This window comes from Bactrocera neohumeralis, chromosome 3 (assembly GCF_024586455.1).
Source record: "Bactrocera neohumeralis isolate Rockhampton chromosome 3, APGP_CSIRO_Bneo_wtdbg2-racon-allhic-juicebox.fasta_v2, whole genome shotgun sequence".
Lineage (NCBI taxonomy): Eukaryota > Metazoa > Arthropoda > Insecta > Diptera > Tephritidae > Bactrocera > Bactrocera neohumeralis.
Window position 1 is genome coordinate 4,214,432 of NC_065920.1, and position 22,511 is coordinate 4,236,942.

The 22,511-nt window shown below is 38.3% G+C and overlaps 1 protein-coding gene across 3 annotated transcripts in view; it reads right to left on the reverse strand.

The window, feature by feature from the left end:
* Positions 1-22,511, reverse strand: part of LOC126754078 (SUN domain-containing ossification factor) — a 53,223-nt gene that overhangs the window by 28,010 nt on the left and 2,702 nt on the right. The window contains exon 1 of one of the 3 annotated variants that reach the window (XM_050465965.1): positions 4,860-5,287. The exons of the other annotated variants lie outside the window; for them this stretch is intronic. The gene's annotated coding sequence lies outside the window, so the exon portion shown is untranslated. Of the gene's footprint in view, positions 1-4,859; positions 5,288-22,511 lie in introns of those variants that run through there. 3 annotated transcript variants of the gene reach the window in all.

The window sequence follows — 22,511 nt, forward strand, 5'->3', positions numbered from 1 at the left end:
GAGTATGAGAAATATGATACATGAATCAGCATATACTTAAAAGTTTATTCGACGTCTATCAGTGGGAATCTATAGGCTCTTAGAACAGTTAACTACAACATTGAATTCAACAAGAAGCAGCAGTACTACATTGTTTGATTCTTTCGCGCTATTCCTGCTAGTCCTCTACGATTCAGTCTCTTTTATATTAAATATTACGGACTGGAAGTTCAAAGCTCCGATGTGAACTCCGATTCACTTTATAAGTTTAAACATGCCACGCTTCGTAAACGCAAAAATTTGGAATTTATCTGGAAAATAGTTTAGAAGATATGATGGTATTTGTAAGAAATTTTTAACTTAGCACAATTGACTTCCAAAACTTTAAAAGAGTTTTTTCGAAACGCTGTTTTCGGAGTTGACTAAGAAAAATTCTGCGAAACAACTGGACCGTTCGATTTAAACTTTCACACGAGATCTAAGATATATGACCATAATTTCGTTTTTTATACCAATTTTTTTTACGAAAAACGAAAGGACGTATGCGAAATTTCAGACCAATATCTCACAGACTGAGAAAGTAGTTCGCGTATACCTTATACAGAGGACGGACGGACATGGCTATAGCTGATCATTTATAAATATAATTAATAGGATCTCCGACGTTTCCTTTTACAAACATCGTGGCAAACTTAAGGGCTTACGTATGTTTAGGGGTTTCAAAAAATCGAATTTTTTTACTGTCCTAAATTTTCAAGTTGATCTGAGTAATAATTTCGGAGATACAGCCTTGAGAACTTGTGCGCTCGAGGCTAGCTGGGCTAAGTGTGCCGCCTTTAAACGCGCTCGAAACTATGTTTTTGAAGTCGATTGGCAAGATTTCTCGAGAACTACTCAACCAATCTCCATGAAATTTTACACACGATTTTTTCGATACAACTATTTGAAAAAAATACCGCCATTGTCAACGAAATTTTAATATTTTTGTAAAAATGTCTGCCCAATCCAATCCAATCCAATTATTTTTTCCTTCGTTCAAGTTCTAAGTTAAGGTTCTAACTAAAACACTTATTTTTTCACTTTAGACTATCCTGTAAGGAGTTATCCTGCCAACGCGAGTGCATCTTTTTTTCGAGGGGTCACCGAAAATGGCGTCGCAATGGCCGAGTTTAAATTATTTTTTTCCAAAAATTTCAGAATTTCTTTGTTAATAGTGTATGTTTGTAACAAAAAAAAATTCTAATAAAATATTTCATTTTTGATATGTGAAAACAGTTGTTGAAAAAAGGCTGTTTTTTACCCGAGGAAACCCATGTAACTCCTTAAAATAAAAATATGCCTCACCACCTAACATTTTTTTCATAAAATATGTTTTCAATACAAACTGTTTCTCAAGATTTAAGATTTTCATTTCTGCTAATTACTTTGTTAAAAAAAATTTTAAACATGGCACCTAATGGTATGCAACGCTTGAATTTAATATAGATTCATAGAAACAAAATGAATAAGTCTTCTTGTTTGTTAAGATCAAAATATTGATATAATAAAATCAGTGAGATTACCTTTAAATAGAGAAAAATGTGGCCTACATTTAGGGTGTGGTTTTAATTGAAGCAATAAAATTAATTTTAGATTTTTGACGCTTTACCTTTAAAACTACTATTGGACTATTACAAATTGCAGGATGGAGTTATGTGTAGAAGTTCACGCAAGTGAGGAAAATTCTCTGAATTCCACTCACTAGGGATTGGCCAGACAATCAATCAAGCAGCTCATGACTACCGGTCTCAGATCAAGTATCATCTAGGAAGCCAAAAAACATCCGTTTGAATGCGGGCTAAAGTGAGAAGGCGGAACAACTGTATCCAGTGTAGTGCGCTGGGTTTCACTCACCAGGTGAAAAACGACCCAATGAAAAGGTAACAACAGCCTTGCGCTCGACTTTAACTACGTAAACGGTGTCTACGTCAAAAAGAAGACTATTACAAATAGAGGTCTAACACACAGAAAAATCCCTGGTCAATGACGGTCTTTACTTAACTCAATGGAAGATAAACGAATTGACGAAATTTCATACTTTAAATTTCGTCAATTCGTTTGAGTGTGATAAGTATTGTCAAAGAAGGCGAAATTCGTCGACTAACAAAAGCTGATCAAATTATATAAAAGGAAGTTGTTGCACAAACATTTCTACATATTTATACCTCTGTTTATGAGTTTATTGAATCATTGAATTTTATGAGTTCTGCGAAAGCAAAAGCTAAAATTATATAACATAATAAAAGCTTCGCTCAGCTAAATTATTTTGCTAAAACTATTTAATTGTGAATAAGCATGCACTCACACATACAGACATACATACGAAATTAATTCAGTTGGCATACGCGGCGCCGCAAATTGATGAAGTGTTGTAAAAAGTGTAAGTTGTAAGCTTTTTTCTTGCTTTTTTTTCTTAAAGCATTTATTATACGTAATTGGTGAGTTGGGCCGGCGGAGTGCAGATGAGTTTAAATGCGGCATTTTGCTTTGTGACGGCATGCAGCTACAACAAGAATATGCATGACAACAACAATGACATGAATGGTGGAAACAAACGTTGCCATGCGGCGTGTGCAGTCATGCAACAAGTGGCAACATATGGCGGCCTGGCTGGCTCGGTGGCTGCCGCAAAGGCTACTGCACGAACAAATGCGGCAATAACAAAGCAGTGGCAATGGCAATAAGCCGGTTAATAAGCAGATTTGAAGGCCAACGCTTGTAGTATATAACTTTATTCGAATGTAAGTATAAATGTACATATATATGTATATGTATGTGTATGAACGTATGTAGCTAAGTACGTCCATATGGTTAAACCAAATTAAATGTTGTAGTTGTTGGAATGCTGTCGCGATTTTCTTTCATTTTACTTTTCAAATACTTTTGCTTTAATTCGAGCTTAAAGCGCTCAAGGGATTTCATTTGTAAATTGTGTTAGTTACTAAATTTAATCAGTAGCAATTATTGTTGTGAAAATTCAATAATAAAGCAAACTTTTCAATTAAATTCCTATAAGGTTTTTGTGAGTTCAGTGTTAAACAGTTAATTTTTTGTCATAAATTGTTTGAGTTTTATATATAAAATATATATATATTTTGAAATTATATTATTATTATTATTTTTGATTTTGGTATTTTTTTCGAATTAACAAATTGAATTATTTGCTTTTCTATATACGTTTGTAACTATAAAGTATATATATAAATGATCACAGTTTTTAAGATATCGTTTTGAAATTTTGCAAACGTCATTTTTTCTTCAAGAAGCTGCTCATTTGTCGGAACTACCGATATCGGACCACTATAACATATAGCTGCCATACAAACTGAACGATCGGAATCTAGTGCTGGTATGGAAAACTTTTGCATTGGACAAGATATATTCACTAATTTTGGTATGAGTTATTGGTCAGTGAAATAATGTAATATCGGAAGAAAATATTCAGATCGGCTCACTATGCAGCCACACCAATCGAACTATCGTTAAAAACGTTTTTTCTTGCGTTTTATTATAATTTTTTTCAGATCGGATTACTATAGCATATATTAACACACACAGTTACTAAAAGAAATGCACCTGTGAAGGGTATATTAGCTTCGGTGCAGCCGAAATTTTATTTAATAAAAAACTCAAATTGAATAGTTTTTTACCTATTTTAGCACAAAAATATTGTGAAGGTTTCAGAGCTTCACAAAAAAAGTTTAAATATTAATTATTTGAGTAATTATTCATTATGTATGTTTTCATATGCTTCATTGTACGAATATTTAAGCGGTTATATGGGTTTACGTGTTTCCAAAATTCGATTTTTTTTAATTGTTTTTCTTTGTAACAGCACCTCTAGAATATTGTGCTATTTTCAAGTTGATTGGAGTAATAGTTTCGGAGATACAGCCTTGAGAACTAGTGCGCTCGAGGCTAGCCAGGCTAAGTGCGCCGTAAACGCGTTTGTCTCGAAACTGTGTTTTTGAAGTCGGTTGGCAAGATTTCTCTAGAACTACTCAACCGATCTTCATGAAATTTTACACAGGTCTTTGAGATACAATTCTTAAAGACTTAGACGAAGGATGTTTTTTTTCGATTACAACTATTTGAAAAAAAAATGTCGCAAAATTTTAATTTTTTGAAAAATGTCTGCCAAAAATCCAATTTTCAGTTTTTTTCCTTCGTCCAAGTTTTAAGTTAAGGTTTTAACTAAAACACGTTTTTTCACTTTAGATGATCCTGAAAGGAGAAACCCATGTAATAAACCCTCAAGTTTTTATATTTATTTTTTCTCGCGTCTTTTTGTTTTTATAAAATTTTCTCAAAGTTCCATTTAGAAATAATGTTTAATTTCACTTGTTTTATAAATTTTGAAAGGTATCTAGTCTAGTTATTTCTTTTCAAAATAAATATTTATATTATTTTTATCACATTTTTAATTTAAAAATAAAAATATTTTTTTATATATTAAATAAAATTTGGTCGTTTTTATGAATACTTTTAACATTTATATATTTAATATTTTTTTACAGTTATATATTTAATAATTTTTTATATAAAAAATTATAAATTATACTATATGAATATTTTTAAATTTATATTAAGTAAAATTATAAATTAAATATTAATATTTTTTATCAGTAGGTAATTAATTAAAATTTAGTGAGCGTAACTTTTTTTAAAAATATTATACACACACAAATTGATATTATTTATTTTAATTTTTTTATTTATTTTACGCATATTTAATTATATTTTTAACTTTTTTAAATTAGCAATCCATTGTATTAAAATCCTTATATATTTTAATCACTCCTTAAATACAAAATATATTAAAAAATAAAATTATCCATTACGCTTTCGTGAAAGTGCACTGCCGGCACTGTAAATCACTTAACAAATATAAAAATATTTGAAGAAACGAAAAAAAAATATTTCTTTGCAACTCTGCGCAGAAGCACACAGAAAGGATGCGTACGGAAACGCACGAAAACAAAACAAACGAACACAAACACACTTTCTGCGAAGCCGAACGCGTAAACACTTGCAATTATCGTCTTCTATGCAAAACAAAAATCAAACTTAGCGTCCTTAAATGTAGACGTAAATATAAGTTAATTTATATGGCAGGACATCAAAGCGTCCACTCGTCCCACGAATGGCACTTGTGTGTGTATGTGTGTATAAGTGTTAAATAAAATAAGGAGGCGTATGGTGCAGTAATGCAACGCGCGCGTCACGCGGTTTAACGCGACACCAGAGCGCCGCTCGATACGAACGCGTGGAAAACTCAGTGGAAACTGAACGATAATCCAATGAAATTGTAATAATTATGGAGCGCGCTGCGCCACAAGTGTGCAAATTGCCAGCGCTGTCTGCGAGTGAGTGGCAACACCGAGTTGACAGATTGGCGGCGGCGGAGAAAACCGCAAGGGGCCAAGCGGCAAGGCAAAAAGTGCGATACACAAGAAATATGCAAGGCATGGATATAAAGAAACACAACAACAACCGCTGCTGAGCAGCCAATGCATTTTTGAGTAAGTTGCCGCAAAAGCAATAACGCCAAAAACAACAGCAACAGCAACAACACACAACTGGGCATAAACCAAACCAAAAAAGTGGGCGACATTAATAACAACAAAATATAGCGAATCGAATGTGAGCTGCACATGCACAACACAACAACAATAGCAACAAAAACACCAACAGCAATGCCTGCAAAGTCGGCGCGTATGCATTTGCAACAATAGCAACAATTGCCGCGAAGCAATAGCAGCTGATTGCCGACTGTAAAGCGGCAACAGCTACAACATGTGTTGCAGAATCGATAAGAGCACTCAGCAGCGGCCGATGAGCTTGTGTGTGAGAGCGAGCACTCTTTTGCTCTCGCGCGCAGGTGGAAAAGTGAGAAAAACTCGGGAAAATTCCAGAGCGCAGAGCGTATAAGTTTTTTGTTGCGAAAAAATGTTGTCATATTTAATCGGCAGCGCAACGACAATAAAAGTAAAACAATAAAAAGAAAGAAATATACAACAATAACACCAACAACTAAACAGTAACTAAGCGTAATGCGTACAAGTAAATTAACCACAACAAACATGTAGCCACAGGTGCAGCGCCTGCGTTCGATGCGGCCGCCTTCCCGTTGTCATAAACGCAAAAACAAAAAGAAAAACAAACAATAAAGAAAACGACTCCAAAAGAAACAATAAATAAATACAACAACGTAACAATGCCGCTTGAGGCGCTGTTGAAAAGCAGCTGTCAGCTAAAGCAATAAAAATAATGCGTGGCAAAAGAAATGTGCGACAAAGTAAAATGTACAACAAATACACGCATATGTAATTAAATCAATAAAAATCAAATAATTGTCCAACTAACTGAGAGCGGCTGCAAAAAAATTGCCTCTGGGCCATAGTAAATGGCAATTAAAAGTTATTATCAATTTTGCTTCGATAATAGGCCTGGGCACGCTCCTATTATGGTCAATCAATTTACTGACGGCAATTAATGTGAACGATTTAGTTCGAGCATTATGAAAAAATATGTACCAGCAGGTCCTTTAGCTGTTGAAATCGATCTAATGTGGCACCAAAGCAGCTTTATCCTTTTTGGTTTGAACACAATAGACCCGAAATCTTGTAAGGATAGCTGAAATTTGTAGTGTACTTAGTTTTATGAACATCACTGTCATATTGCGTTCTACTAACACATCTTCGGGGCTCTTTCGGCTTTTTTAGTTTTAGAAGTAAATCATTTCCTCAATAATTTGTCAGACTGGATTTACACACGGGAACTTCTGTTGCTCATTATCGGGAAATTCGCTTTTAGAGTCGCTCAGTGCTTTCATACAAGCGGCACGAGTCCATCAACACGAGTCAAACGAGTCTCTGCAAACTCTTGGGCTTGCTACTACTTCGATCTTGCGACACAAGCAGACAAAGAAATCCTTTAAGAAATTTTAAACTGACCATGCCACTGAAAGGTCACCACAAATCTCGAACTCAGAGATGAGCACTGAGAAAAAATATCTATTTACGAGAACATTTTTCGAATGGAATCTCTACCCCATCCCACTACAACAGCAACAAAAGTTAAAAATTACTGTAAACTTATAAAATCGCAATAATAAAGATAGTGAAGTAAGAAATAAGTAAACATTAAAGCTCACATTCCAGCGTGTGTGGGCTGAAATGTATTATAGCAGCAACAACAACTTAAGTCGAAACCCAGCTTAGTCCAACGACGAAACGAATGCGTATTGCTGCGCATTGTCAGCTAATGACACCCAACCCGACACCGGCAAAATGCAACGGCAGCTACTTTATAGGAACTTCGGCGTATGCAAAGGCGTGTTGTGGCTATGACTCGTGTTTTGGCCACCGTCACTGCCAAGGAAGTGCTGCGTCAAATTAATGAGTCACTGTCAACATTGCTCCGATAGTTGTAATCATTACTATTGCTTTTTCTACAGCGCAATAGCAAATGTGGAATTAAATGTGACGTTTTTGTGAGTTTCTGCGTGGGGACCGTGGTATGTGTGGGCATTAAGCGTAGCGCGGTAATATGAAGTAATTTTCTTTTGCGAACCTTTTTATTTATTTTTTACGGATTTCTATAGCTTCAAAGTATAGGTCTTCGAAAAGAGCTATTTTAAGTTACCCTCACTGTTTTCTATATTCTGTATTCCTCGTCTAAATTTTTAACCAAGTTGTGATTTTCGAGTGGATAGTGGCCTACTTCGAGACCTACTGTAACCAAAAACCTCAAATTGCAGATCTTTGCGATTCATTTTCAAACTATCATAACATAAATCATATATCATTTCATGGTATCGACAAAGAATAATTACTCAAAAGAACCAAGAGTTCGAAAATCAAACAGAACTTATAAAGATCTTAAAAAAAGAGGTTAATTCTCAAATTGCAAAGGTAAATCGGCAAAATTGCTTTAGATATACATATTCCAATATCGGTCTACACCCACAAAAAGTGTCATATCAAGCACTCTGGGTTCAATGAAAGTTACCGGTAAATAAACAAGGTTTTTCTAAAAGATGTCACTCCCAGTTAATTCGGAGCAAAATGATAAAATATCTTATAGTACCTATGCCTTATGATCAGAAATGAACTGGATTTACAAAAAAAACAGAAACTATATTTTCATGTATTTAATCGGTATTATCGCCTTCAAAACAGATAAGCCTAGGCCTACTCCAATATTCCGTATACTTGGGATCTGAAAGCCATCCCCTAAGAAAATTTTGTTTTTTTCGGTTTCGACTCATTTTTGGAGTGCCATTCGTTTGACTATTGGACTGTGAACTTCATATACAGAAAATCACGTCTCGTCACCAGTGATGAGGCGTTTTATGAATGTGGAGTCCTCAACTACGTCGTCAAGTATCTCTTACTTGAATCTAGTCGACGTGGTTTTCGTAAAAGATTCAGGTAATTTCGCAAATTTTAGCACTGACCCGTTTCATACCCAAAACAAAAACAAAAATGGGTTGTGTCTATCTACATATAAGAGATGTTAAGATCTTCTGCTATCTCTCATAAATAAAGGTTATACCAATCAAGAAAAAAATATCGATTCCGCTTGCGCGCGCTGGTTGTATGGATCAGTCCAGGTCAAATATTACAAAAATACTTAATTACCTTACTTCGACTATATTTAAATTACTTTGCAATATATTAATAACTATCGGAATTGTGACCCCATAGTCCCATTTTTTCTAAATTACACACATTTTGATCGAACAAAAATTGAACTAGTGTGAGCAACAAACTCACATGAAGTGCCATTTTGAAATTGCATTACCGTTATATAACCAAGTTATTATTGACACTTAAATTTATTTGTTTATTTCATACAGAAAACTTAAAATAATCGGGCACATTTAAGTGATCTACAAATATTGCTCATACTGAGTACCTGAACCTAAGGGAATTGTAGCAATATTTTGACATTTTAATGCGCTTTTAAGTCGTTAGGTAATGCAATAACAAATTAGACGCGCGTGTTACATAACGAATAAGTGCACTTGGCGCTTAAAGTCCGTGCCTATGAGTCGAAAAACGCGCATCTATGTATTACTTCCCCATTGCGACTCGACACTTCCTCCACACACACACACACACATATATATAGCGACACAGTCACACGTGAGCGCGCTTAGTGTCTCAAGACACACTTGAAAAAGACATTTTCTATAATTGCAAACGACTTGAAATATGGATAAACAAAGCAAAGAGTGACTTTAGGCACTTTTCGGACACTTTGAATACTTAAGACTTAAGCCCAGGCACTCAACGGTCGCCGTGCTCAACTGACCTCAAATATACTCGTTGAAAATTGTTCGCTGGCAGTGTTGCGCTTCGTGTGCTGCTCATTTCGTATGCGATCGGAATCGGTAAAAATAACAAATCCACTTCATTAACATTTACATAATAGTTTTTTGTTAGTTTAACATGCTGTTTTATCGCTATTGGCGGCAGCAGCAGCAGCAGCATCGGCTGTTAAAAGTTGCATTTTCGATGTGAATTTGAATTCGCGTTTGAGTTGGAAGTTGTTCAAATGCAAATGTAAGCGCCGAAACGTTTGACTTCGACTTGACAGCTACAGTTGAACCGATTGTTGCATTACAATTGCTCTATTCAACCGATGTCACTGCTGATATAGTGTTGTTGTTGCGCCTGCTGTTGGCAGTTGTTGCTGTTGTTGGTGTCATTGAGTGCATTTATCTTAAGAATTGCAGCAACAAGCCGCATTGTGACAGACTTACACACAAGCAGTCAGATACCGGCCACGATGATGACGGCGGAGACGACGATGGCGATGGCGATGACGACGAAGACGACGACTCTGTCGGCTGTTAAGCGACAGACGAGTGCAGATAACAATGTCTTATGTATGCCTGGCATTTGAGCCGGCCGGCTGGCTCGCTGGCTGCCTGCTTGACCGGCCAGATCCAGGCAACGTTGGAGTGTCTAATTTTTATTCGTTGTTTGTTTTTGTTTTTTCTCGGTCTCTCGGCTGGCGTATGCGTTGAACAAAAGTGAAATTGTTGGCAATAAATTTTTGGGCAACATAAAACAAATAAATGCAACAATATAATTTGTCCAATGCTATGCTAACGGCAAAGGTTACCAAATTGCAACGCCAGCACACACAGCTACACTTTCTTGTCGGCATTTCTATCTACATATGTATACACATACTCATGTATGCTCGAATGTACTTATGTGTGTTCGTAAGTGTGGGTTTAAGTGTCGATATACCCACGCTGGACCCCAAACGTAATGCAATGGTCACGGCAATCTGTGACGAAGCATGCTGGCGGTCGTACGGTATTTACTTAATACAGTGTGTGAAAATTATCGTTTCGTTGGAAAATGAAGAAATCAGTAACTTAATTAATAAACTATCGACTCTTTCTATATCCATTCGAAACTCCGTTACTTGACTATATCACATAACTGACAAGGTAGAAACAGGCTGTGAAGGGTTTCGGAGTCAGCGATCAATTTTACTTGGGTTTGCATGTTCTAGTTCCTGAAACACAAGACTCTTTATTGGCAAACCTTGGTAAATGATTAATATTGATTCCAATAGAAAGTGGGACCGGTGTCCACTACACTTACTCCGGTCCCACTTTTGGATTTTTTTGAATAAAAAAAAAAGTAAATGAAATTTAAGTTAATTTAAGTAAAACATGTCGGTCTGAATGGCTTGTTCCATTGAGTTTTTGGTCCAAAGCAGAGTGCGAAAGAGAAACAACGGAAATTCAGTAAATCAGACTGCAGGAGAACAAATCAGTATAAGATGCTAACTACAAATATCCTTCTACTCTTATTAGACTGAAAATTTCGTTCAACAATAAGGCTTTTTATCTTCGCTTTCTCTATACCGTGAGCGAGTTGAAATATAATAAATCGATATTCCGACAAAGTAAAACGTGACAGGAGATTGTGTTAACCAAATATTTTAAAAACAGTTGGGTTACGTAGTGTTCTGGCTTTTAAACTCGGGTGTCCCAATTAAAAAATAATCTTCGAGAATTTTGAAAATAGTCTACTTCTCTCGAGGCGATTTTCGGATAAAAAAATTTAGTAGATAATACTGCATGATCATCTTTTCATATGCGAAGACTACCATACAAAGTCTAAAAATCGAAAGTTCTCTAAACTCAAGACATCATGACACAGACAACCCATTGGAAACTGCACCACTGTCCAACAACAAGTCATAAAAGTTCGGATAAGGGAAGTGGTGGGCGGCCGTAGGTGTATTCCCATTGGATTGGAATGAATTGTGGCGCTGTGTCACAGTAGTTTGGTCGTATTTCTCCCGCAAATGAAAACGAATTTTCCTTTCGGCCACATTTGCATGTTGATTTATTAATTTATTTGCGGCTTTATTGTGTACCGCCGCCATGGCACGCCGCATTGTCTGGCCAGTCGGCTAGTCAAGTAAGTACCTACTGTCCGCTGAAGTCCGGCAGTGACGGCAGACGCCGGTGACTGAGTATGCGAACCTAATCAGATGCCGGTCAAATGAAAAGACGGACAAACCGACAATGTAGATACCAAACAAACAAAGAGTGAAGTCGCCGCTAAATGCGCGACTACGTCAGGCGGGAGTTGCTAGAGAAGAGTTGAAAAGTAAACAACAACAAAAAGTGCGCATAACAAATAAGGTGAAACAAAAAGGCGAAAAAAGCAAATGATGATGGTAGGAAAAATTGGCATGAAAAAAGCAACCGGCTGATGCAGGCAGGCAACAAACCTTACTAACAATTCTGTCCGTCCGTCCGTCCGTCCAGTCGTGTAGTTAACCGTCTACTTGTACATAGCTGTCGCGTCCAGTTCATTCAGCAGCTTTTGAAATACAAAGTGGGTAGGCTGTGACGGTGGCTACGAGGATGGCGCTGCTGCGACTGCCGACTGCCGGCTGCTGGCCTGTGAGTTTTTCAGATTGTCTTTCCACCGACTTACAAATGAATGAAATGTTTACTTTGCAATGTTGTGTGGCGATAACGAAAGGTGGGTATTTTCGACTATTTTTTATCGCGTCTTTACGAAGTTTTTCATTGATTTTTTCCACCGCATTTAAGCTTGCGCATATCAATTGCGAATGTTTGGCTTTGCAGAGCGCCTGTGAACTCACCGTATATGGCGAATGGCGCGGCAACGAGTCGAGTTTAAATGGCAGCAGCGGAAAACAAAAAACAAGTAACGGTTCAAAAATCAGTTACTGCCAGCTCAAGTACCGCCACATACATAATGCATTGCCGCCTCCTTCAGTGGCTTACGACGCAGCCCAAAAACACTTGGACAGTTGCAGTTAAGTATCTACAAGTCAGGAAAATGCGCCACAGTCGTAGATCAAAACACCAGCACCATGACTTAAGAGCGTGGAAATGTGTTGTTTGGAGGAAATAATGCAACAAACACAGCCATAAATAATGCAGCTGGCAGAAAACGCCGAAAATAAAAACATTAAAATTAAAAATTAAACAAAAAAAGGATCGTACCACAATGGAGAACGTGAAAAATGCGTCACTCAACGAATTCCCAGCGCAATTATTGCCAGCAATCACTAGACTGAATTGCCAGCAATTGCAGCAACGCACTGATTACATCGCGCATTGCGCACCGCTTATGTGCGCGCGAAGCCAGCCAGCTAGTATCGACCGCTTGGGATTCACTTTTATACGCCGGTCGATCGGCGCGTAAGATCGCGATCGCTGCACCATAAAGTTGAATTCGACGGCAGGCAGCCGAGCTCGAGCTCATTTGCATTAAGCGCAAATTTGCGAAGTTTAAATGAAAATGCGCTGGCGCGGTATGAAAGCGCGACACACGTACACGTTTAGCCTCAGGTTGCTGCTGCGCCGATCGCGATCGCGATCACTGCCATCAAGCGCCTTCCAATCCGCAGCGCGTTGCGGCAATTCCGTGCGCTGTGCGATCGAATCGGAGTAATTGCAAATTTTGAATGATTGCGCGGCGGCGCTTATGCTATCGAAACAACAACAACAATGAAAACAGCATCAAATCATCTCGAAAACGTCAGTTCACGCATAAGATTGTAGATTGGTAGTTGCAGACTTTTTTATGCCAAGCGTAGTATACTCCCGCGCGATGTGCCGGCTGCCCGCTTGTCTAGCTGTCTGTCGCATTTAAACTGTGATCTCGTCATCATGATCATGACTTTTCGCTGTTTAGCAGCCAATGACAACACAAAAACGACGCTCAACGGCAGCAGCAGCAGCAGCAAAAGTCGCGCTTCGTTGAATAAACAAGATCACACATGTGTCGTGTGCGGCGTCGGCGGTTGCAACGACGGCACGGCGGTGATGGCAAATATGTATTTTGTGAGATTATCGTCGCTTGTTATTTGCAACGATCATCGTTTATTGCTGCGGTATTTGTGCGAAAATTGTTTTGTCTGCGACTTGATAATGAAAGTGAAAGTACTAGCGCGGCTTATAGGCAAGTGTCGGGCCCCTGTACTCGCATGTGGGTATATTAAGTAAGCAAGTGCAAACGTAAGTACCGCTGCCTTCGCCGCTGCTGCATATGTAAGTATGTTTTTGTTGGCGCGTTTAAGTAATCGTAAAAGTTCAGCTAAAGCGTAGGCTATGTCGAATTGCTCACTCGTCTGTTCCTCCCGCCAGCTCTGTATGCGTACAATGGCCAGTCAGGCAATTTACAATAACAAAAATGTAAACTTGCTCATTATAAATCAAATAATAGCTTAATTGTCTTCAATTTACACCCCTCTTTGTTATTCAGTTCATTTATACTGCGTCGCCTAATTTGTGGTTTCGAAATCTCAGGGTTGTAATTTGACAGCTGTCAAACCAATAGCGTAAGAAAATTGGTTGCAAATGCGTTGAACTCTTTACTAATTCGATGATGTCCTTCGGTATAACCCCGGTAACCTTATTAGGGTTCAGCTTTGCTAGTATAAGAAAGGCTTCTGAAAATATTTCTATAGTCTAATAAGAATAAAGTTTCCGCAAGGTCTCTGAATAAACTTTTTGACATTTCATCTGAAATGACTGTCACTCAACTTGCGAGTTGTCAAATGTTTAGTGCTACTATAAAACTTTCTGTATTTAATTAGGAGTGGCCAGAAACGATTTTTTTACATAAGGCTCAAGCAGCTCGCGACTTCCGGACTTAGACCAAGTATCCTCTGGGTAGCAAAAACATCCGTTTAAAGGCGAAACATTCCCTTCCCAAGGTTATGCGCCAGATTTGGGAGCCGCCTCGCAAAAACCACTACCTATGAAAAGACGAAAACAGCCTCAGTTGAGGTACCACCGTTTTGACGACGACTCCTGCAATCGTATTAAGGATTACGATTGAAGGGCATACACATTGAATGCCCCGTCCCTTTATTGCGAAGGTGTTGCTGTCCAGCTGGTTGATGTCCTCGTTAGAGTGAAGGTTGACATCACCGCCGTCCAAGAAATACGATGGGCGGGGCAAGGACTGAGGCGAGTAGGTCCTTGTGGCGTTTACTACAGTGGGTATATAAAGGAGCGCAAATTCGGTGTGGGATTTGTGGTGGGAGAGGGACTCCGTCCTCGAGTACTGGCGTTCACCCCGGCGGATGAACGTCTAGCCACAAACCGCATTAAAGCGAAGCTATCTCAGCTTATGAGATCAAATCGCTTTTAGTGGAGGAGTGTGAAAGAAAGCTGAACCGCCTATCAATTTGCAACCGTGTACACCTGGTCTGGGTGCCGGAGCATAAAGGGATAGTGGGGAAAGAGGTGGCCGATAGACTAACCCGTTCTGCGGCAGCATCCAGGATGATGGGACCAGAACCGTGCATTGCGGTGGAGCCCCACACCATAAAGGAGTTGCTCCACACGGAGCAGAGAGTGGGGAGAGAACTGTACTGGCAGCAGGAATGCGCCACGCCAAGCTACTACTGGGAGTACAACCATGCAAGGTTTAGATATATGATCACCATTCCTCGAGACAAATTCCGTCTCCTTGTCGCGCTATATATAGAGCACTGAAGGCTCAGGAAGCACTTGTCCAACATGGGCATAGTCTCTTGCGCAAATTGCCGGTTTTGCGACATGGAATAGGAAACTCTAGAACACATGATTCTAGATTGCCCAGCAGGTTCAAGGTCCTAGGTTCCATCTACGTGGACAGGGATCACATCACCTCAGTCACGCCCAGCAATCTTCTGGAATTGTTCAGAGTGTTGGACCTTTGTGTCCATATGTGATATAGGAGAGTGGACAATAGATCGCAGTGCAACGACCCAATTATTTTCTTTCTATCTATCTATGCCCTGAACAGGATGTATTAACTTTGTATACCCTTGTACGCTATATCATAGCTTCGGTGGAGCATCCCAAGTTTCAATTCTGTCACTCCGTTCGTATGTTTCACTTAACCTGCTCTATTGAATTTAATTAAGCAGTTGCTTTTGTAGTTGTTTGTCGTTCGCTTTCTTTAATTGTTTTTGACTGCACTTTTTTTCTAAACAGGACTATTTCACTTGCTCTGCTTTTGTTTAAACTAATGCGGAGCACTATTGACTCGTTGTTGTTATGTTTGTACAAACATTGATTTGTTGTTGTTGGTTTTTATTGCACATTTTAATTGACATCATTTGGAAATGTTGCTACCCGCAGCGGTGTTTGTCAATACTGCAGGCAATTCGATGTGCCGACACACATACACAAACACAAGCACACATTGCGACCGCGTCGGTACACTTTATGCGTGTAATAAATTGCAACTCTGCGTCAACAACTGCCGCGGCTGCTATGTGGCTGGAGCTGCAGCTTGGTAAAAGGTCAATGCATGTCCGTTGAGTATAAATAAATAACAACCACACACACACACGCTCTTTGTCCACATGTGCACACATGACGGTATGTGTGTGTGTGTGTTTGCATCCACTCATAGAAACATTAAATGTTTCACCTCTTCGCTGCTGTCTTTCAGTTTGGCATGAAAAATGGTAGCATAAAGACAACCATAAAAATTGTTTTTGGCATATAAATAACTGTAAATGTGTAAAACGACGCCGCGACGTACATAGATTCCTTGTAATTAAGGCGCTTGTGTCTGTAGGATTTTCTCGCTTAGCGATTTTAATAGCGCCAAAAGCCATGTTGTGTCTGCCGCATCAGACCAACAACAGCAACAAACATATTTGAAGATCAAACACAGCGCTTGCTGCGCCACTTCGGTGGAGGTCACGTGATTCCATGCCGTTGTGTGCCAACAAATTGTATTAAGGAAGGCATTAAAGTAAGGGTTTAATTGAAAAATGTTGTTAGGGTCACAACGCCTGCGGCTTGACCATTTATAAATGTTACGAGTGTTAACATTATGATTTGCTGCGGTTGAAATATGACAGGTTCGATGGCTGTAGGAAATTTGGAAAAATAGCGAATAGAATAATTTAGGTTATAATATTATAAAAACGAAAATCTTAGCTATTAGCGAGAAACGGATATTTTCTAATCTACTCTGAAGGATAGTTGGGGTTTTAAAGAGACTTTTGATTTCATTTAATGCAATTAGATTACTCTAATTAGCCGATGAGCTCGTTTACCATACTCAATAATATCGTCAAGACCGGGATTCGGTCGATGGAATTCCCTCCGAAGGTTAGATATTCAAACGAACAGGCTATAATTAACACAATCTACTGAAAAATGGAATCCATACTTTCGATATCCTAAGTCTACGGAGTAACAGGTTAACAAAATGTCGATTTACTATAAAAAAAAAAATCGAAAATAGTTTTTAAGCATCTTTCGATAGTTTATGTCTATGGAAATAAAAAACTAAAGTTTTAAATCGATATCTCAAATAGTGTTTGAGTTACAGTCCTTTAAAGTGTAATCGCTTAGTCAATCAGCTCCATCAGTTTATCTTTGGGAAGGTTTTTCTCGAAACTACATTTTCAAATTTGCTTGAGCGATTAGTCGACAAATGAATGAATGAAATGAATGACAAATGAACAACAACAACTTCATAAACTTGGTAAAATGGAGTCGGCAGTACGCTTGCCGAATATCCAGACTTCAGTCGGTTGAAACTTCTATGGCTTCCAAAGTTTCGATTTGAAATATATTGTGCAGGTTATTCTTCGTTTTTGCAGTCAAAAAAGGAGAGAGGCCGAAATGCGTCAGTACGAAGAGCCTGCCAAGCTGCCCGACAGGGGAAGTACTAGAAAATTGTACGAAAAAACCGGCGACTAACAGAAGGTTTCAAGACCGGAGCATACTGTTTTAAATCCCCCAGAGGTGTTCTAGTGACTGACCCAGAGCATACTAAAATGCTGGAGAGAACACGTCTCTAACCTCTAACCCGTTTGAAGAGCAAAGCGCCGGGGGCCTATGGATTGCCGGCCGATCTATTCAAATACAAAGCGAACAAAGACCAAACTTTATAAATCACTCATCATCCCCGTTCTGCTACTCGTATATGGTGCAGAGGCATGGACGATGACAACATCTGTTGAGTCGGCGTTACGAGTTTCCGAAAGATTTATGGTCTTTTACGCGTTGGCCTCGGCGAATACCGGAGTCGATGGAACGATGAGCTGTACGAGATATACGACGATATTGACATAGTTCAACGAATTAGGTGACAGCGGTTACGCTGGCTAGGTCATCGAATGGATAAAAACACGCCTGCTCTGAAAGTGTTCAACGCAGTACTCGACGGGGGAAACAGAGGAAGAGGAAGACCTCCACTCCGTTGGAAAAACCAGGTGGAGAAGGACTTGGCTATACTTGGAATCTCCAATTGGCGTCAAACAGCGAAAAGGAAGAACGACTGGCAGGAATATCAGCCCAATTTTATTACTGAATTTGTTTTTTGGCTAACTTTCTTTCGTGTTCTCATCTCCTGCAATATTTTGGTAGGCGTAATGGGTCGAATCACGCGAGAAGCCGCTGCTGTCTAGGATACAAGGGAGAAGTGGAGCAAATAACACACTTTTTCCCCCAAAATTTGAATGATTTCTCACACAACTTTGTGGTTTAATGGCACTTTCGAAAGCACTTGCCAGAGGACATGCGGATGAACACCCCAACGACCCCTTTCTAAAACACACTTCCATACATACATACATACATATAATAAATGAAGTGATAGTATGTGTATGCGTGTGTGTGTGTGGCGTGCAATACAAATAGCGTTGAATTAAAATTAACTACTAAAAGCAACATCAATCACAAAAGATAAACATTTGAATACATGAATGAATGTTTTGTGGAAATTAACAACAGCAGGATCAACAACAACAACAATATCAGCATAGAAAACAAGCATCAATGCGGCTGTAACATATACAACTATTTACCGTTAAAGCTGCTATCGTTAGTTAACTACCACTTGTTGCGCTTGTCGCTCGTCCAGACTCACACACACACACAGGCGCGCACCGCTTCGTGCCATATCAATCAATTACAATTGAAAGTGATCACACAATTTTATTGCCAAATGTGTGCATATTTTTGATTTATTCCTTTGACTCTGCGGGTAAATTGATTTCTGTTTGTTGTTGCTGCTGCTGCTGCTGCTGTTTCCTTTCTTCCTTTTTTGCGCTCTAAATTAGCTTAAAGCGCGAGCACAATAACTCCTAGAGGTGAAATGTGCATTAGCTTAAGTGGGTGAATCTGTATATGTGTTGGTGGCTGAGCATGATGTGTGTGTGTGTGTGTGTGTGTGTGTGTGTGCGCAAAGTAGTTAAGTCGCGGCTTATATCCATACTAAGTAATATTCCTAACGCGCTGAGCTAGTTGAGCTCTAAATTTATCAGCCAGAAGCAGACGAGTGCAGTTGGCGGCCGCGCTAAGCGTATTGAGAGCGGTCGGTCGGCGCGCGCGCGTGCGCTGCGCTTGGACAGGCCAGGTGTCGACTGTAAATGCGTTTTCAATATTTCATTTAACCGCGGCACGTTGGCGTTTGACATTTTTCCCATTAAATGTGACGGCAGCGCGACGGCAGGCGATTTACTAACTCACGTGGCCGCAATGAGGACGACGGCCGTCGCTACCCTTACCGCGCTATCTAGCCGCTACGTACGACTGACATTTGGTGAAATGCCTTTATAAGGATGTTTGATGACGGCGGCGACGTTGCGCAGCCAACGCAAACGATTTATGCATCAATGAAATGCCCACACCGAGAAAATTAGAAAGTAAAACTGTAGTAGAGGTTATTGTGTGTGCGCGGTGGGGTGGGGGCGGTAGTTGGTGGCGGTGTTGCTTGGCGCTTTGTTGGCTGTCTAGTGGCATGTTGTAGAAGCTGACGTTTGGAAGCGCAAAACTGGAACTAAAGCACGCGGCGCGCAACAAAGGCTCACACAGACATACATACATACATGTTTTGGCGTACAGTTAGTTATCAGCAGCATGGTTTAAATGTGTGCGCCATGGCAGCCGCCATTTATCGTGGGAGCACCATTGCGCGCCGCGTAGCAGTGCGGGCGGCCGCGCGCTAACGGCTGCATAAGCAGCGCGCGCGCTATGTGGGTTGCTATAAGCGCAGATTTCTTCCTTTACTCTGGCAACATACACACACACATATATATATAGCATATGTTTTTGTAATAGCGTACTTTTTTTTAACTTTTCACATATTGTTTATGCGCAAAAATGCTGCTGTAAAAATTATGCATTTATCCCTAAGGGGTGAAAATGGTGCGCGATTAAATTCGCTCAGCGCCACCACCTTCCCAGCGGAGGCGCGCTGTTGTCGGCAATTCACATATGCGTCGCGCCATCAATGCGGGCGGTTTTAAGCAATTTCAATTCATTTCATGCTAGCGTTTCATTGTTTTTGTATTTTTGAAAATATTTTATTTTCACCGTTTTAATTTCGTTGTCATAAAAAATTACATTTAAATGCGCAACGTCGAGTAATTGCAGGCGTTACTGGTCAAGTGGCAGACTGATAAATTGTTATGGACATGCGCGCGCATTAAGGCGATTTTGCTTTCGATTTTCCAAAACTTTGTGTTTTTTTAGGTAGAAATGTTAATTGTTTCTCGGTTGGTGACATGGTGTGGGAAGCTGTTGAACGATAGCGCTGAGATGTCAGTGAACTAATCGAAGAGAAATTCAGACAGCAGGACGCAGCGCTTGCCGAGATTGTTTTTGGAAGGTAGTGAAAACGATTAACCTAGCCATAGGTGGTTTGGTATTTTCGATTATGTTCACTGGAGGACCCGAGGGCAGGTTTTTAAGGAACCCAAGAGGTCTCCGAACTATCTTAGATGACAATCCATAGTTTTTTAAGGTGGTTTGGGATTTTCCATTATTTTTGCTGGAGGACCTGAGGGTAAGTTTTCAGGGAGCCCAATAGGTCGCCGAGAAATCTTTGATGACACTATGGGTGCTTATTTTTAGCACTTTTATGTGACTAAACTTAAGTCGGTGTACAAAGAAAGAATTTGAAAAAAAAAACAAAAGTAGAGAATTAAACCACAATACAACATCGTTGAAAAATCGTATCTTCAGTAAGGATTTATAAAGTAATAAGGTAAATACAGAAATAGATATCGCCAAATTCTGTTGGGTCTATCGAAAAAAAAACTATACAAGTACTTAACACAAAACCTATTGCCAAGATAGTCGGCTCAACCAAGGGCGGTCAATCCGGCATCATACTTTCAAATTATTTGAGGAATGTTTTCTGCGGTACAACAACAACAAATCACTAGCATATGCATATATTTAAATTAATGTCTGCACAACTAAATTCCAAAAACAAAATGTGAAACAGTTTTGATATAAAATTAGATTTCTATAAAAAGTATGAAAAAAGTTTGCAACAATTAGGTGGAATTAGCAACAAAGATACAAGGTATGACAAAAAAATAGTTAAAAAAAAAATTTAGAATTCAAGAATTTTAGAGCAAAGAATGCTAAAAATACTTTAAAACACGTGGCATAAACAAAAAAATATAAATTAATTTCTAGTTATTTTTAAAATATTTTATATGCTAATATTATTATTACCTACTTACAAATATTTTGTTATATACAACATTTTTATTACTTTATATATTTATAAATTTATATTTTTGTACACATAATACATACTGGAAAAATAATATAAAATGAATTTGATAAAATATTTTATGAGCAACTAGTAAAATACCATAATTTGTAAAAAAAACTAATATCTAAGCTAGCAATTGGTACATGTAGTCAATTTCAATAAAAAATTGTTAAATAAAAGAAAAACATTAATAAAAAAAATATTCGCAATGCTTTTTATATTTTAAAACAAAGTACAAACAAATATTTTCGTCACAACTATATATACTTATTTTAAAATGCGCATAATAATATGAAACGCTTCTTTCTAAAAGTTTTCGGTGACAGCAGCGACCTTCGAAAGAGCGATACACATTAACTCGTTCAGACATGAAGTCGAACGGAAAGCCAAATGTGGCAACCTTGAACTTAACACCAAACCAAGGGAAAATTGAGTGCTATTTACCGTACATTAATTGCATTGTTGTTGGTGGATAAGAAATAGAATTGCAGAATAAATAGAACATTAAATAGAATAAACAGAAATATTTTTACGTAAGTTGCGAAGAAACTTTAAACAATCTTTAGATTTACTTTTTAAATGTTTTTTAAATGGGTGTGTGCAAAAATGTGCTCGACGACAGGCATTGTTTGCCACCGCCGCCGATAGCAAGAACGGTAAAAGCTAATGCAAATAAAAGATTAGCGTGTCAACGCTGAGCAAACAAAAAATAGCATGATAAGAAGGCTTTAAACCCATTAAAGTGGCACCATATAATTACGTATACATTTTTGTAAAGCTTTCTATGTGCGTTGTACTCACCAGAATTGTAGACTAGATGTGTTTCAATGAATGAAAATACAATGCGTTTAGTTACATTTATGTTTTTGTAAAGATAACAAGCGACAATAAATAGAGTATTTGAAAATATGTGCGTACATACATACATATGCACATAAAACAACCATAACAAAAAGCTATAAGAAAATTAAAAGTAACGTTCCGCATTGTTTTTTATTTTTTATTTTTTAACAATTCTACTTCCAGCGATAACAGCTGATTTAAATAAAAAATTATAAGTATTTAAATCACGAAAGTTAAAAGCGCAAATTTTCATAAAACTTTTACAGCTAACTACAAATTTAAAATAGTTGTAGAAACCATCTGGAATAAATTATAAAAGTATTCGTGCGCACAGTTTTTCCCATTTGCACATAAAAATAATATAACACAATACAATTAATGTGAAAAAGAAACATTGCGTTGATAAGGTTGCTTCAAATTCAGTCTAAACAAGTTACACATGTACATACATAAATATGTATCTGTTTAGTAGGTACACATTTTTATAATAATGTTGTTTTACTACTGGCAATCTAAAACGACTGATTGCCTGATAACACATAAAGTATTTTCACTGTAATTTATTTAAACACGTCATTAGACATTTATTATTGT